The sequence below is a fragment of the Asparagus officinalis genome, unplaced genomic scaffold (assembly GCF_001876935.1).
Source record: "Asparagus officinalis unplaced genomic scaffold, Aspof.V1 AsparagusV1_Un1, whole genome shotgun sequence".
NCBI lineage: Eukaryota > Viridiplantae > Streptophyta > Magnoliopsida > Asparagales > Asparagaceae > Asparagus > Asparagus officinalis.
This window is the reverse complement of record NW_017972267.1, coordinates 13,827-32,693: the sequence shown is the minus strand read 5'-3', so window position 1 is coordinate 32,693 and position 18,867 is coordinate 13,827. Positions and strand designations below refer to the sequence as shown.

Below are 18,867 nucleotides of genomic sequence, written 5' to 3'. Positions count from 1 at the left end.
TAAACTTATTTTGTTAAAATTTATAACTTGTATGAATTTTCAAATACTATACTTTTGTGGATCAATTATAGCTCGATATGTGATATTTTTGAGTATTGTTTGATTCGTGCGTGTTTAAATCATATATATATTGTAGTAATTATTGTTAACAGGTAAATAGTTGTATATATGAGTTAAATAGGTAGACGTATACAAAATAGGTAGATGTATACAAAACATGCACAGCAGCCTGTGCATGTTTTGTAAAACCTGCAACTTCACGGGAGTTCAACTCCCGTGAAGTTGCAGTCTAAATTTCCCATAGAGCAATTCTCTGGGAAATTTGGCCTGTAACTCCAAGGGAGTTCAACTCCCGTAGAGTTTTAAATCCTCCAACAAACTTCACAGGAGTTCAACTCCCGTGAAGTTATTTGAAGAAATTAAACTTCACGGGAGTTCAAAAGTATGCTAAACTTCACGGGAGTTCAACTCCCGTGAAGTTTCGTAAATTTTTTTTGAAAAACCGACCTGGTTTCAGCGACAGCGTTGAAACCAGGTCGGTTTTTCTAAATAAGTTGAAAAGAGGTCGTTTTTTGCAATTAAATAGTGAAAGGGGTTGGTTTTGAAAATTTGTCCATGAAAGTTCTTTCTATCATGTTTTCACTATTTCTAATTTATTTATGCTTTTTCCTGATCTCATGTTTTGTTTTGTTAAGAAATACCGGCTTGCAAAGTATCTCCCAGACTCTACATCTGATGGTAAATTCACTTTTGTTGAAGAATTATGAAGACTTACATTTAGCAGAAGGATGCCTTAATTTGACAACAACTTGAGTATAATGTTAATCTAATCCATGGCGCATAATTTTCTTTTATTCAGGTTGTAACGTTGAGAAGGGAGAGCAAAAGGGCCAGTTGTCATACATTGACAACTCTTCGTAAGTGAGTGAAGAAAAAAACTATTTCCTAGCACATATTTTGTAATTTAATGCTTTCATGAGCTTCCTATTTTGTTTTCTTTTCCCCCTTTAATAACTAAATTGTGTTGGATAGGGAATTCCTAATCTATTTTGGTAACATGAGGTTATTAGGATTCCTAGTCTATTTTGGTAACATGAGATTATTAGGATTCCTAATCTATTTTGGTAATAGGTTATTAAGATTCCTAATTTGATTTGGTTTTGGTTTAGAATTCCTAGTATGTTTATGATTTTAGTAATAGGTTATTAAGATTCCTAATTTGATTTGGTTTTGGTTTAGAATTCCTAGTATGTTTATGATTTTAAGATTTATATATATATGGAACAATTGGAAGAGAAAATTGGGGGAGAAGAAAAATTGGGGATATTTGGAGCACAGAAAAGAGGTATTTTCTGAGCTATTTGTTTAGGGTTTTGTTTCGAGAGATTAAGAGCTTGTTGGTGAGATTAGTTTGTTCCTTCGAGTGATTTGTAATCTCAGTGTGTACTCTTTCTCTATTAGTGAAAACCCCATCTCCTTCTTACCCCATGGACGTAGACAATTGCCGAACCACGTAAAACTATTGTGTTTGGATTTGTGCCGTTGTTTTGATTTGTTTGGCCTTTATCTCGACGTTTGTTTGATTTGGTTCTCGAAGCACGCCCGTTTGGTTGTCATGCTTCCACGACGCGCACAACAATTGGTATCAGAGCCCCATATTTCAGATCTAGGGTTTTATCTTGGTTGGAGGAGTAGATCAATTTGGAAGTTCGGCTAGGGCTTCGTTTGGTGAGAAAGGTGGGATCTTTTTGGTAAAGACTCTATCTTTTTTAGTTAGGATCTATTCTTCGTTTATTCCGTATTGGTTTGTTGGCGCTTGGGCTATTTGGAGGAGTAGATCGCTTTGGAGGCTCTTCGAGTGCTTCGTTTGGAGATAAATGTGAGATTTTTCCTATTTGTGGATCTCGTTGCCATCGTGCGGGGTGAGATCGTTTGGAGACTCTTGTTAGGGTTTCATTTGGAGGTAAAATTCTCTCCTTTATCAGTTTGGATCTATTCTTCATTTGTTGGTGCTTTGAGATAGTTGGCCGAGATAGAAGGATTTGAGGCTGGGTTATTTGTTTATTGATACGGTGCATTGGATTATTGAGAAGTGCCATTGACCTGCATATTGAAGTCCTTTTGAGCACGTTGGTATGAGCAATGAGACCGAGGTGGAGTTTGGCACTTCTATTTGATGATTGAAGGGTCTTCTATTTGGTGTTCATTCAGGCATTTAGGGGCCTTCTAAGGAGGCATCATTGGAAGGTAAATTGGTATTTTGGTTTCCTATGTTGGGGATTATACTAGGCATTTGTGGGTTGCAACCAAATCCCGTTGGTTTTGAAGTCCTAGTAGTCAACAACAGTTGAAGAAGTGTATTGGGAGTAAGGTGAAGGTACTTCATTCTGGTTGTAGAAGGAGGTACAAGAGGGACCTACTGTATTTGTGCCGAGCTCATGGTAGTTTGAGACACTTCATTGGTTTGGAAACTTTGAGGCGACAAGGTGGGATGGCAGATTTGGACAGCTGTTCCTTTCTGGAGGAGGATCGGTGTTTGATGTCGAGCATTGGCATTGGTGTGCAGGCTACGACATGTTTGGGCCGTCTCATGTATAGGTTGCCGACTGCTGCATGTATAGATATGGGATCTGGTGGAGCTGCTTTAGATTTTGGTTAGCGTCGGATATTTGGTTGCCCAGTATTTGGTCACATGGAGGATGTGAGATTTGATCCGATTGCGCGTTTGGGATTCGGATGTTCATTTGATTATTTGTTGGGAGCTTCTGATTTTGTTCTGAGCAGAAATATCACTTTTGATTCTCAGCAGGTGAAGAGTGTTGATCAGGTCGTTTGGATATCGCAGCAGGTGGAGGGTGATGCTACTCCACGTTGGGTGGAGTTTACTCCACATACTTCAGATCATACTGCATTGTTTGGGATTCCAGGTGAAGTGACACAGATTGGGGATCATTTAGATTTGGATGCAGATGATATTGGTGAAGAGTTACAGACTTTTCTATTTGTTTGAGGGCCTTTTGAGGCCATTTGGATGAACTACGGGCGGCTTGATCCCTTGGGAAAGGGGGTACGTAGGCAACCACATTGGTGCAGCCGAGTTTAGAGAGACGACACATTGGTGCTCATGTTGGTGTCGGCTCAGTGTTGAGAACACTTCGCCGAGGTGGAGAATTGTTGGATAGGGAATTTCTAATCTATTTTGGTAACATGAGGTTATTAGGATTCCTAGTCTATTTTGGTAACATGAGATTATTAGGATTCCTAATCTATTTTGGTAATAGGTTATTAGGATTCCTAATTTGATTTGGTTTTGGTTTAGAATTCCTAGTATGTTTATGATTTTAGGATTTCTATATATATGGAATAATTGGAAGAGAAAATTGGTGGAGAAGAAAAATTGGGGATATTTGGAGCATAGAAAAGAGGTATTTTCTGAGCTATTTGTTTAGGGTTTTGTTTGGAGAGATTAAGAGCTTGTTGGTGAGATTAGTTTGTTCCTTCGAGTGATTTGTAATCTCAGTGTGTACTCTTTCTCTATTAGTGAAAACCCCATCCCCTTCTTGCCCCGTGGACGTAGGCAATTGCCGAACCACGTAAAACTATTGTGTTTGGATTTGTGCCGTTGTTTTGATTTGTTTGGCCTTTATCTCGACGTTTGTTTGATTTGGTTCTCGAAGCACGCCCGTTTGGTTGTCACGCTTCCGCGACGCGCACAACAAATTGTTCACAACTCAAGTAACTTGTGTAGGTTTAATGTGCAACTGCTGGCTGCGAATGCCACTAGTTAGCTGCTAGCAAGCACAGTTAGGAAATAAAAGGTCGTGTTCATTAGATACAAGTACGAAAGTGAGAAGTATATAGATTGTGATCACAATTTTTTTAAATAATAAAAGATGTATAAGATTCCATCAGATAAGGGAGAAATACTTTCAGATCTGTTTATATTGAAATCGGTTTGCATCTCTAATTCTTATCTCGTATTGTTTTGTTGTGCTTCGTTAGCATTACTCTTATCTCAGTTAAAAACTTAAAGTGATGACTATGTGATCAGTAACATCCTTCATTTTTTTGTCAGGGGGATGCAAATAACAGAAGCTTTAAAGTTGTAGATGGATCGAGGTGCAAAAGCGGTTACACAAACAATTAGAGGCAAACATTAACTTAACATGATCTTTATTCTTCTACATATTCTGCTGTATTCTTGGACATAAATATAGTTGGTATGTGACCTTGATAAGTTGATTTTGCATTAGCTGGGAATTCCTCTCCTTCTGGTTAAACGAATTTAGCATTCATGAAAGAAAAAAAATCTCTTATTATACTTAGTAGCCTATACTTTAGTTGCATGATGAGTGCCCTGACCTTCAGAAAAACTTGTATTGCTTATCGTGTATTATTGACTATACCCGTAACAGTTGCTTCTGCTGAAAGAAGTTTTTCAAAATTAAGATTACTAAAATCTTATTTAAGGTCGACCATGTTACAAAATAGATTGAATAGTTTAGCAATATTCTCTATCGAAAATAATATGTTAGAAAATATTGAATATAAAACTTTAATTAGTAATTTTGCAGCTCAAAATGTAAGAAGAATGAGATAAAATCTATTATGAGTTGTATCACTTAGGCCTCATCTAATATTTCACCTTGGGCCCTAAAATTCCTAGGTACGGCCTTGCCGGCCTCTCTCCCCATGCCACCATCGTCCCTGCTTTAAGTGGTTGTTTGATGGGCTTTTGGTGTTCAGATCTGTACCTAGGGTTTGAAGAAGTCGATGGAGGCGATGAGGAGCCTCGAGCGGAGTTCATAGCTCCATATATTCAATCAAAAGCGCCATTTCTCCGGCTTGGTATTGAAAAGATTTAATCTTTGGCTTTTGGTGTTCAGATCTGTACCTAGGGTTTGAAGAAGTCGATGGAGGCGGTGAGGGGATCTGCACTGTTAACAAATACGTTGTATACTTCTTGTCATAGCATGTTAAACATTAACCCTTCTTATCAGTTACCTGATAATCATTGTTGTATACTTCTTGTCATAGCATGTTAAACATTAACCCTTCTTATCAGTTACCTGATAATCATTGGGTCTTCTTTTACGTTTCCTGCTAGGTTTTTCAACCCTTCTTATCAGTTACCTGATAATCATTGGGTCTTCTTTTACGTTTCCTGCTAGGTTTTTCAGCCTAAATTTACAATTGCGTCACTCTTAACTGGCACACAATTTGCTTGCTGCATTGCCATCTGACCACCTCCAACACTTTCCTGATTACAAGCTCATAAAAATTACAAAATGATCCATATGGTGTAGACATGTCATGTCACCAGAACCATATAACTTGGTGTATAATTTATTGAGATGCATCTCAAGGGCAGTTTCTCATTGAATATGTTGGAGAGGTGAAGAATGTTCTACATATCTTAAGATTTTCTTTACACCTGTCTTCAGAAATTGGAAATTGATGAACATGCGTAAAAATTAAGAATTACTTGCACAAATTAATGAACTTTCCTTATGAACTCATGTTATTACCTAGCAGCATGCTGTCTGACCTTTCTCTGTTAAGCTTGTTCCACTTTTGACAACTTCCTTGCCAACGGAATCTATGTTGATGTTTTCTTTCATTATTAAGGTGCTTGATTTATCGACCTATGAAGCCCGACACGAATGACAAGGGTTTTAAATTAAACATGTATTTTATAATTGAGTATACACCCAAAAAAACATATGCATATATAATATATTCAAAAAGTGTCCAAGAAGCTTGGGTGCAAGTACGCATATGGGTACACTTCAGATAAAACGACAAAGGTTAGGTTGTATTCTCTTCTTGAATTATGATTAGCCTTTCTGGAACGATTAACACCATAGGCGTCCATCTGTTAATTTGATGGGACGTGTTTCTAGGTTTTAGCTAGCTTGTATTTTAGTGTTCCGTGCAATCCAATGTAGCAAACTTTGCCTATCCCTGAGTCTGGAAATTTTCCTTAGATCAGAGGAATGAATTTTGTGTGTGGTCTGTTTCCAAAACTAGAACGATTGGCATGGTAGATGCCTACGCTTACCAGAGAAACTCTTTTTTTAGTAGCCTTGGCTATGAAGTTAACTCTCATGCTAAAGATTCTATGCTAGATTGAAGATGTCCATAGAAATCAGAGCTTCATGACCCTGTATATCCATGATGTCTGACCTTGTTTCAATAGAGAAAGGGCAACATGATGATGATAAAAACACCGAGATGACAACTTAAACAGCAACCAAAAAAAAGAGAGGAAAAAAAGAAAGGAAATAAAAAAGAAAAAGAAAAGGAAAATGATCTTATCCCAAAACTAAGAAGAAAATTGGAGCTGTTATTATTGTTATTGTTATTATTACTTTTGAGCTATTACTCTTTCCTTTTGAGTGTTTTGAGTCAATTATAAATTTACTAATTATTTAGGCAAGTTATGTTTTATTGTGTGTGTGGCTAATTAAAATTGATTAAACTGAAGTATCTCATTGTATTTATTTGTATGTTACTTCAGTATAGTTATCAACTAATATTGAAATTCTTTGTCATTATCTTCATATATCTTCTGTCAATTTGAACCTTCTAATTCCTATTCCTCCGTTTGCACTTGTTTTTGAAGGTGAAGAGGCGAATATTGCAATAGTAATCACTTTCATGCAGCACGAGTCAATGTGGACAAGCTTGATAGTTTTAGCTTGGGCTTGCCAGCTTAGGCACATTGTGCAAACGGAGGAATAGTAATATGAAGCAAAAGGAAGAATTATGCACCATATGAGGCAGAGAAACATAACAGACGGGATCAAGCAACGAATTTGATCAAGCAAATTGTATTTCTTTTTTTTTCCTTTATGGATTACAAGCAAACTAGAATATTTAATTAGGCCTTTGAGTATTGACTTGGAAATGGAAATGAATGTAACTAATTTGTAATGTGAGTAAATTCTTTGTTTATCATAATAAGCAACGTGTTTGGAGTATAATTTGATGCTTGGTTTCTTTGTTGATGTGAATGGATGCAATTTTTTTGTGGATGTTCAGGTTCAGTGTAGGCTTGTAGTTAACAGAAAAGATAATTATGGTTTGCCGAAAATTATACATTGCCGACGTTAAATTGCGTCACTAAATTTTTAACTTTTAGCGACGCACTAAATTGCGTCACTAAAAGTAACACTTTTGCCGATGTTATATTGCGTCGCCAAAAGTAATATATTTTAGCGACGCTATCTTACGTCGCTAAAGATATAGCTTTTAGCGACGCAGAATAAAGCGTCGCTAAAAGCTACACTTTTGCCGATGCTAAATTGTGTCGCCAAAAGTATAATTTTTAGCGACGAACAGTTTTGCGATGATAAAAGCTATGCTTTTGCCGATGTTTTGGTTTTTGCCAACGCAGCATGCGTTGCCAAAAGTACTAATTTTGACGACGCACCCTTGCATTTGAGAAAATTCTGCATACCTTTTGCCGATGCAAAATATTATGCATCGCTAAAAGATGTACTTTTCCCGATGCATGAACCGTCGTCAAAAGTGTATATTTTTACTGACGCAGGTTTTTTTGCGTCGCCAAATACTTTTCTTGACGCACTTTTGATGACGTGTTAGCGACGCTGCATTTTGTGTCAGAAAATATTTTTCCCGATGTTTTTTAAACTTTTGCCAACATTTTTGTTTCGTCAGAAATGTTGTATTTTGTTATAGTGTAAGCTCGGGCATCTTCTATGTCTATATACCCGTGAGCTTTGGCCATCAGTTGCTCATAATTGGCGATAGGCTTCTTAGCAAGCGAGTCGGTCAAGTCGTTGTTGTGCAAGCCAACCACGAGTGCAGACATAGCAACTACTTTCCCTGGGTCATTGTCCTCCAGCCTCTTTGCTTAGAACCTCTTAAAGTAGGTTCGAAGGCTCTCTCTTGGCCCTTGCCTCATCTGGATCAGCACATGAGGAGACAATTTCTGCTTGGTGTCATCCAAGAAGTGGTGGATGAAGCTACTGATAGATTTCTTCTCAGGAGCATTCCACCAGGGCTTAGCACTCCCCAAAAGAGTGATGGGGAAGCATCGGTAGATAAATACCTTCGATGCTTGGAGCATGCTAATTATATCATAGTAGTTCTGAACATGCTCGGACGGATCTTCCTCGCCTTTATACTTCTCCACGTGAGGCACTTGAAATTATCACATGAGACATTTATGAGGTCATTTTAAAGAGGGGTGTTCCCCTCAATGGATTCTACGACCGGTCTGTACACCTAATCATAGCCAGATGCCCCTATGGTAGCAGAGGGGGCTGGAGAGGCACAATGATAGAGGAGAATCTCTGAGACCACTCCCCAGGTGTGGACCCCATGGTGACCAAGGTCAAGACTCTCGCCAGTGATTTCTTGATAAGAAAGAAGACGCCAGCGAGTCTCTCCGTGGTGAGTTGACCAACGAGGTGGCGGGGTCGCATACTCAATGCAATCCCTAATTGCTTGATAGCAGCATGAGGAGTTTGATGCGGGACTACTTGCTGTGCTCCGGAAGGAGGGTGAGTCTCCGACCGCAGGTCTCTAGAAGGTGGGAGGATAGTTGAGGTAGCAAGTTGTGGCTTTGGAAGTTAGTTGAGAAGTTCGCTAGTAAAAGTAACAAATTGCTCTAGGAGAGATTGAGAAATCTTTTGAGCTATTTCTTCAAGCTGGGCTCGAGTAACATAACTTTGGCGTGGTTCTATAGGGTGAAACTTATCAGCTCTATCCTCAGAACCAGACATGCTTTCTCGAAAAATAAAGTGGCCGCACAGTGGGCGCCAAACTGTTGATGTTAAGTGATTACACAGTCAATTATATTCATGATTGGATGAGTGTGAAGTTGATGGGGAGCTGCTTCCTTCCCCGAATATCTAATTCTGAGTTAAGTGGCTAAAGTTTACACATAGAAAAATATGAGAGGATGGGGATTGGTTCTCCCTTGGTTTCTCTGATGGTTAAGTCAGCTGGTGGACTTGAATGGAGAAAGTGAAGAGCTGTGAGAGTTCTTATGTGTGGAGTATAATTTGTAGAAGACATCGATTTTGCAGAAAAACCTGAAGAAACTTGTGTTGGAATAGTACATCGTATTTATACTGATGGTATAAGGGTAGAATCGTCAATATGGTCGAGCACAGGATTGTAGTGAAGAAGCTGTTGACCTCTTTGTTTTGATGATGTTTAACAAACAATTTACCACTAATGTTGTTTGTCTAGTGTTGGTATATTTCTATTTAATTATAGACAAACAATATGTTGGAGGATGGATGGATTGCGCCATAACGATCATATCAAATGGAGGTTGGTGGAATAGTGGTTGAAGCTTATGCAATTCAAGTTCAAGATCCAAGTTCAGCTTCATCCGCAACGTGTACCAAGTTGAGCCACAATGAAGATCAAGATCAAGCTTGGGTAATTTAGTTTAGGATTTATATTATGTGTGTTAAGTACTCTAAATTGCATAGAATATGCAATTTTGTGAAAATATTGTTTTCTTAGTTTTTAGACTTAACAATAATCATATATATATTTTATTAAAGTCTACAAAATCATTGTGCAAAGTTTCAAAACATGGTTTAGCCTAAATGTCAAAATTCATATGTTTACATTTTCATGTTTTGGACTTTTTTGCAAAATGATGATGTTTCACAAATGGGAAATCCAATTTGGAAAATTCTTTTTGTAACATGTTCATATACATTTCCCAAAGTTTCATTATTTTTGGACTTCATTTGTTATTTTTAACATATCTTCAAAAGTCTTAAAATCTGTTTTAAAATCAGTTTTGGAATGTATCAGTCCTCGGTCGACCGCACAGGTCGACCGCACCTGAGTTCATTCGTCAGTGGGCAGCAGATAGTTTGTCTTCCCACGGTCGACCGCACCGGTCAACCGAAGAAGTCTTTGCTCGTTTTCTTAGTTTGGGATCTGGATCGCGGTCGACCGCGAATTTTTTTGGTCGACCGCCGCTCTGTCAGTTTTGTTCCAACGGCTATTTCTTGTTACCGTTGGCTGGGGTTTTTTGGTCTTTTGTTTGGAGATTTTGGCTGAGGTTTTGGGAGGCTATAAATACCCCCTTGATCTCAGTTCTAAGAGCAACCCAAGAGAATGTTTTAAAGAGTTTTAAAAATAGTTTAAGCTTGTTTTAAGCTTGTTTAAGGGTTTGGTTTATGAAGAAAGTTTTACAAGAGCTTGAGGAGATTATCAATTGTATTTTGGGCATTCAATCCATCTCTCTCTCTTGTCATCTAGAGAAGTTTTCCTAAACTCAACTTTAGCTGTTATTTATAATTATTTGTTGATTATCATTTCTATTAAAGCTAGTTTTATATTGAGTTTAGATTTGATTTTTCTCATTGTTACACACACCCAATTGAGCTTATTGTATTTGCATACATAGTATAATAGGGTTGTGAGAGATTATAACAATGAGTTGTGCTTAATTGAGTTCTCATCTATTGTAGAGAACAAATTTATATTTTTTACATTATGAGTATTGTAAGGTTTTCGGTGAGCTAGAAAACCGAGTGTGTTGTGAAGTTTTCGGTGAACTAAAAAACCGATTGTGAGGAGTGACGTTGATCGGTGAACATTGAAAACTGACATTGTGAGGTGTAAACGTTATTCGGGTAAGCGTAGAAAACCCGGTTGTGATAGTGGATTTCTCTCCGGGAGTGGGGAGCGGAGACGTAGGACGGAAGGTTCGAACTCCGTGATCATATCGTGTGTTTGAGTTTGCTTTGGCGCACTTAATCTTATGTTTATATTTCTTATCGCCATTGTCCATAGCTCATTATTTTTATTATCCACTATCTAGTTCTTTTTGTTTACCCTTGTGTCAGTTTACATATCCTTGCATATATAATATTGTATATCTCTTTGGTAGGATATATCATCTTGTGCTAGTTTATATATCCTTGCATATATTTATCATATAGGATATATATCTTGTTGTTCTTATTGCTTATCCTTGCTCATATATCTTGTTGTATTTCATACTTGCTAGGATAAATTGTTAATTAATTTTAATTAGCATTTAATCGGATTAGATTAGCATAAGACCCTAATCATCCCCGCTCTAGCGTCTAACAATTGGTATCAGAGATTGGTGCTCTTTGATTTAAGGTCTAATCGCCTTGAGTTAAAGATCCAAGTTATTTTTTTATGTTAATCTTGTTTTGATTGCATTTGTATCTTGCTTGCATATTTTTATAAATTATGGATATGAATGATGCATCTTGTTTAGGCTGTGATTCTAGTATTGTTCCTAAATTTAATGTTTTCCCTTATGCTCAATGGTGTTTTAGATTCAAAATATTTGTTTAATCTAAAAATATTAATTTATGGGAAGTCATTGATTGTGCTTATATTGTGTCCACATTAGAGAAATCCAAGTGGAATAAAAATGATAAAAGATTATTTATTATGAACAAGCTCTTGTTGGAATTCTTACATAATGCATTTGATTCATCTTTGTCTAACAAGTTTGTTCATTTTGATAGTTCTTACACCTTATGAAAACTTATTGAAGCACATCAAAGGGACTTGGAGGCGATCCGACAAGCTTTGGAGGATCCCTCTTTAAGTTCAAAAGGAGCTTCATGCATACGAGCACTAGGCGATAGCCATAGTGAGGTTTACGAGTTCAAATATATTAATGATTTACCTAATGATAAACTTGCTTGTGCTAGTGAAAGATTATTGCATGCCTACAAAAAATTACAAAATGATTTTATTGATTTAAAAAGCAAGCATGAAGATTTAAAATCCGATCATGAGAAGTTAGCTTCCAAATTTGATATCATTTCTCAAGAAAGTATTGCTCTTCAAGAAAACAATGATATGTTAAATTTAGAAAATAAAAATTTGAAATTGGATATTACTAACTTGACTCATGACAAAAATAATACCAAGTTAGAAGTAGAGAACATACAAAATGATACTGCTTCCTTTATAAATGACTATTTATGTTCTACTTCTAAAAATGCATATGTGCCTAAAAATAAAGATTTGAATCTTATGAATAAATACATTTCATCTTTAGATTCAACTTTAAAAACATGCATTAATAATCATAAGAGGCTTATGGATATGTGTGCCAAGTCTAAGTCATCATCCACTCATTATGCACTCATAAATAGCAAAGTTTACAAATGCTCTAATTGCGACTGAAAAGGTCATTTATCAAAATTTTGCTATGATGCATACAAACATAAGAATGCTAATGTTCTTTGTGCATCTCACGTAGATTATTCATCACATACACATGCACATACTCATCATGTTCATCATTAGCATGCTCATGTGTTTAAATGTGATATTTGTGGTCGTTTTGGTCATTTGGCCAATTATTATTTTGATTTGAAAAATAAATGTCATTTGCCAAATGTTTCTAGTAGATCACATGTTTATAAATGTAATGTTTGTGGTAGATTTGGCCACTTAGGAAAGTTTTATTTTGATAATGTTTCACATTTGCAAAAACCTTTAAATAATTTACCTTTGTTTTCAAATGTTCTACGTGCACCTTTTAATGGTCAACATAAGCAAATGCTTCCTTTCCATTGTACATATTGCAATCGGAAGGGTCATTTGAGTGATTATTGCTATGACCGATCCCGTGCACCACATGTGCCCAAGAGCGTTCATAACCCTAGGGCTTTGAGCTTGAATTATAAGGGTTTTGTCCCTAACCAATCCGGCACCAAGAATTCTTGGATGCCAAAATGATTTTTAAACCAAGAATTTTAGTACTTTTTCTTTTTCTTTTTCTTGGTTTTAAAAATTATGTTTTAAAATCTTTTGTTTTCATGATTATTAGTTTTGATTTTAAATGAGAGGTTTGTAGTTATATACCTTCCAGGTTTATTGGGTGTTTATTCCCAAATCATGTTTACCGGATGCTTAAATGTTTATATGGGTTATTACTAGCTTAAGAGCTAGATATGGTTGCCTCTTATGATTTTTTGAGTCAATGATGATTTGATCTTACATTTTTGGATTTAAACTTTGACTTATAATTTCTTTTGGTTGATTTGTTTTCATTTGAAAACTTTGTGCATGATTCTCATGTTTCTTTTCTTTTGATTTCATAAATCTACCTTTACACATGGTTTTTATGTTCTTTTATATGAGACACTATTTTTCATATTGATATATTTATTTGTGTTCTCATTGTCTTTTTGTATGTGAGTTATATTTCGCATTTTTTAATCTATGTTTTCTCACATATGTATTCCTTTATCATTATTGCATATATTCATTAAGGTATTTTAATAGGGGGAGCAATCCCTATATTTGTTTTATACTCACCCATGCTCATATGTAGGGGGAGCTTTCACTCTCTTTCATCTATATGGTTGTCCCCTTTTTGATGTTGTCAAAGGGGGAGAAATATTGTGAGTATATTCTTTCTTGTTTATATGCATGATATATTATATTTTGTATATTCATTTCCTTTCATGCATATATCCTTTTTTGTAAATTGTTCGTCATCATCAAAAAGGGGGAGATTGTTGGCCTCTTTGTTTTGATGATGTTTAACAAATAATTTACCACTAATGTTGTTTGTCTAGTGTTGGTATATTTCTATTTATTATAGACAAATAATATGTTGGAGGATGGATGGATTGCGCCATAATGATCATATCAAATGGAGGTTGGTCGAATAGTGGTTGAAGATTATGCAATTCAAGTTCAAGATCCAAGTTCAGCTTCATCCGCAACGTGTACCAAGTTGAGTTACAATGAAGATCAAGATCAAGCTTGGGTAATTTAGTTTAGGATTTATATTATGTGTGTTAAGTACTCTAAGCTCAATTATCTATACACACACATTTATTGGTTATTGTGCAAAGTTTCAAAACATGGTTTAGCCTAAATATCAAAATTCATATGTTTACATTTTCGTGTTTTAAACTTTTTTGCAAAATGATGATGTTTCACAATTGGGAAATGCAATTTGGAAAATTCTTTTTGTAACATGTTCATTTACATATTTATATACATTTCTCAAAGTTTCATTATTTTTGGACTTCATTTGTTATTTTTAACATATCTTCAAAAGTCTCAAAATCTGTTTTAAAATCAGTTTCGGAATGTATCAGTCCTCGGTCGACCGCACCGGTCGCCCGCACCTGAGTTCATTCGTCAGTGGGTAGCAGAGAGTTTGTCGGTCGACCGCCACGGTCGACCGAGAGCTCGAGACTTCCCACGGTCGACCGCACCGGTCGACCGAAAAGTCTTTGCTCGTTTCTCAGTCTGGGATCTGGATCGCGGGCGACCGCCACTCTGTCAGATCAGTTCCAACGGCTAGTTTCCAGAGCCGTTGCAGTGTGGTTTTTTGGTCTTTTTCTTGGCTTTCTCTTGGCTTTGGGGTTTGTATAAATACCCCCTTTTACCTTCAGCTCTATATACAACAAGAGAATGTTTTAAAGAGTTTTAAAAAGAGTTTAAGCTTGTTTTAAGCTTGTTTAAGGGTTTGGTTTATGAAGAAAGTTTTACAAGAGCTTGAGGAGATTATCAATTGTATTTTGGGCATTCAATTCATCTCTCTCTCTTGTCATCTAGAGAAGTTTTCCTAAACTCAACTCTAGCTTTTATTTATAATTATTTGTTGATTATCATTTCTATTAAAGCTAGTTTTATATTGAGTTTAGATTTGATTTTTCTCATTATTACACACACCCACTTGAGGTTATTGTATTTGCATACATAGTATAATAGGGTTGTGAGAGATTATAACATTGAGTTGTGCTTAATTGAGTTCTCATCTATTGTAGAGAACAAATTTATATTTGTTACATTGTGAGTGTTGTAAGGTTTTCGGTGAGCTAGAAAACCGAGTGTGTGGTGAAGTTTTTGGTGAACTAGAAAACCGAGTGTTGTAAGGTTTTCGGTGAGCTAGAAAACCGAGTGTGTGGTGAAGTTTTTGGTGAACTAGAAAACTGATTGTGAGGAGTGACGTTGATCGGTGAGCATTGAAAACCGACTTTATGAGGTGTAAACGTTATTCGGGTAAGCATAGAAAACCCGGTTGTGATAGTGGATTTCTCCCCGGGAGTGGGGAGCGGAGACGTAGGACGGAAGGTCCGAACTCCGTGATCATATCGTGTGTTTGAGTTTGCTTTGGCGCACTTAATCTTATGTTTATATTTCTTATCGCCATTGTCCATAGCTCATTATTTTTATCATCCACTATCTAGTTCTTTTTGTTTACCCTTGTGTCAGTTTACATATCCTTGCATATATCATATTGTATATCTCTTTGGTAGGATATATCATCTTGTGCTAGTTTATATATCCTTGCATATATTTATCATATAGGATATATATCTTGTTGTTCTTATTGCTTATCTTAGCTCATATATCTTGTTGTATTTCATACTTGCTAGGATAACTTGTTAATTAATTTTAATTGACATTTAATCGGATTAGATTAGCATAAGACCTTAATTACCCCCCCCTCTAGGGTCTAACAGAAGCATGCATGGGTGGCTGAGTTAGCTCTTGCTTTAGAGGTGTTGGTTGATGACGTGAGGGGAGATCACCTCAGCATTAAATATGATGCGATCTGAGGCATGATGACGACGACATGGTCTCATAAGTCATGAAGGTTATTGGAGCTAGAGGTATGATAGCGTCTGCCAAGCATTAAATGTGATGCTGACATGTTGTCAATGGGAGAGGCTCGAGGTTGAAGTAGTAATCTAGCTTCATCGAGAAGTAACGCCTTTCGAGTTGTCTTGGTGAGGTGTCGAATAATAGGTCGAGTGGGCTCGTTGCGAGTCGTCTTTGACAAGAGGCTTTCGAGTCGCCATGAGGGAATATCGACTCGACGAGTTGGCTAAGTTAGAACCCTTGTTGGTTTTGGTGCCAATTTGATTGGGCCATTGCATGCAGAAGTACAATTATCCGTTGCTGGAAAAGTGTTGCACTTTGGCGATTGAAAATACTATAACAAAAATAAAATTAAAATGCAAAAATTAATCCAAATTAAAATAAATATACAAATTCTCGATAATACTTTAACCCAATACAAATAGCACAAATCTTAGGCTTCATGATCAAGCAAATACCGAGTGTTCCCGCAAAGCCTCTCGACAAATCCCTTACTATCTCTAACAAGGCCTCCAATGGCCGAAATCCCACTATTACTACAGTGACCACCATCAGCATTGACTCCAATCCGCTAAGTTGTTGGTTTTACCCATGACACACATTTCTTCACTTTTCTCCTTGGAGTGTTATTGATATGACTAAAGATAAAGGCTTTTTCGATATCGCTGACCATGTTCATAATTATCAAAATTAGAGCTCATAGCCTTACAAAACCATCCTAAAAAATTGACGAGTTTCACCATTTTCATATATCACAAATAACACCAAAAATCACATTCCAATTCAAAATATTTGCAAAGCCCAGTTATATTAGGGATTTGAAGAAATCAAATTGGTCAAACTCGTGTTGAAGAAGAAGCTTCTCTTTGAGCGGCAAATCAAGAAATTGATTCTAGATATGTATAGGTTTCATCAATGGAAGGGTTCACTTCAAATAATGGACGCATATTGATGACAGGCAAAAAAGGAAGTTTTAGTTGCCTTGGCAGGAGAATTATAAGGCAAAAGTTGGGGAATATGGTTAGGGGTTGTAAACGATCGAATCGAATCAAATACTAAACTGTTGGTATAAGTATTCGTTTAAAAATATCGAACGCAAATGCGGACTCTAATATTCATATATCTAGTTTTTCGTATTCGAACTTGAATACTTGGTATTTGATAAATATTCATAAATATTCATGAATATTAATCGAATATAAAAACTTTTTGTTAGATCTAAACATTTCATTTTGTGGGAAATAATTAACTATGCTTATGTTGTGCCCACATTGGAGAAATCCAAGTAGAGCAATGATGGCCAAAGAATATTTACAATGAAGAAGCTTTTGTTGGAATTTTTACTTAATGCTTTTGATTCATCAATTTCTAACAAGCTTGCTCATTTTGAGAGTGCTTACAATTTATGGAAACATATAGAAGCATAACACGACAACTTGAAGGAACTTTAATGCATTCTGGTGGAGTCCACTTCAAGTGATATTGGAGCTTCATCATGCACATGGCCACTAGGCAATAGCCTTAGTAAGATATGTTAGTCCGATTCCGATGATGATTTATCTATTGATGAACTTGCTTGTGCATATGAACGTTTAATGCATGCTTATAACAAATTGCGTCATAATTCTATTGATTTGAAAAGCAAGCATGTAAATTTGAAATCCAATCATGATATGCTAGCATCAAAATTTGATGACATTTCTAAAGAAAATATGATTCTTAAGAACAATAATGATAAATTAAAACAATATCACATTTCTCTTAGCTTAAAGATAGCTAGCTTACCAAATGAGAAACATAATGTCATTTTAGAAGTAGAAACAAGTAGAAATAAATTTAAAAAAACTAAAGTAATGCATATGTGCCTAATAATGAGTTGAATTATAAGAAGAACCTCATTTCATCCTTAGATTCAACGCTTACTACATGCATCGAAAATTACGAGAAACTTGTGAACAAGTATGCTAAGTCATGTAGTACTATTTTCAAATCACATACACACTATGCACAAATGTATAGTAAAATTTATAAATGTACTATTTGCGGCCGTAAAGGCCATATTGCCAAATTTTGCTATGATGCACAAAAACTCAAAAATGCAAATAGTAGTGTTCCATGTGCATCTCACAAAGTTTCTTCATGACACACACATACACAAGCACAAAAAGTTCATCATAAGTATGTAAATGTGTATAAGTGTGATCATTGTGGAAGGTTTTGTTAATTTTGCCAAATTTTGTTTTGATTTGAAAAGAGTTTCTCATATGCAAAATAAATTTGAAAGATAATTTACGTTTGTAAATGTTTCCTGTGCACAATCATAGAAAAGTGAATCTAAGGTGACACCCTAGGCTCCCACCTAAGGACGCGGCCTAAAATCATATTATTTCCTCTCTTTTTTTGCGATCCGCTCCGTTAAACTTGATCTACACGTTCTTAAACCCAAACACACCAATTTTAGGGTGAACCCGTCGTGTTTTGACCCTTTATCCACTCAGTGCAATTTTAACGGTTTCGAATGAATAGAACTTCTTGCACGGCTCAACGAATGGTCAAAACACAACGAGTTCACCCAAAAATTGGTGAGTTTAGGTTTAAGAACGTGTAAATCAAGTTTAACGGAGCGGATCGCAAAAAAAATTTAGGATTAACTTGTTTAAACTTGTTTAAAACTCTTAGGATGTTGATAGAACTGAGGAACAGAGGGGGTTTTATAGAAACGCCAAAGCCAAGAAAAGCCAAGAAAAAGACGCAAAGACCACTGACACGGCTCTGGAAACTAGTCCATTAGAACTGATCTGCAGGGGGCGTGATGGCGGCGGTCGATGCCGAGCTAAACAACAGATACTATGGTCTGGAGAAGGCGGTCGCATAGAAGTCTCTGGAGCTGGTAGGTAGACTGGCCGTTGATAGTGAGACAACAAAAGCAATTTTAGTTCAGAACTCATGGCGGTGATCGTTGAGGGATGGGCGGCGATCGGCGGTCGAAGCCGTGATGATACTCAGAGAAAACAAGTTTTGAAGTTGAATGCTGATTTAGAAACTGTTAAAATAATCAAATACTTCTAAAAATGTGAACTTTGGAAGATGGATTGTAGACATGATAAATAACATGATAGGGATGATGGTTTTCCAAAAGGAGATTCCCAAATGAAAATATGCATTGGTTTTAATAATAGGGTAAGCCATGAAGTGTAAAAATGTAATTTTTGAACATTTTGGCTAGAACTATATTTTGAA

The 18,867-nt window shown here is 36.3% G+C and overlaps 1 long non-coding RNA gene across 1 annotated transcript; it reads left to right on the top strand.

Moving 5' to 3' along the window:
• The first annotated feature begins 5,037 nt into the window (after positions 1-5,037).
• Positions 5,038-6,986, top strand: LOC109827023. Its single transcript, XR_002243320.1, has 2 exons — positions 5,038-5,107; positions 5,172-6,986. It is a non-coding gene; the product is annotated as an uncharacterized LOC109827023 (long non-coding RNA).
• The last annotated feature ends 11,881 nt before the right edge of the window (positions 6,987-18,867 follow it).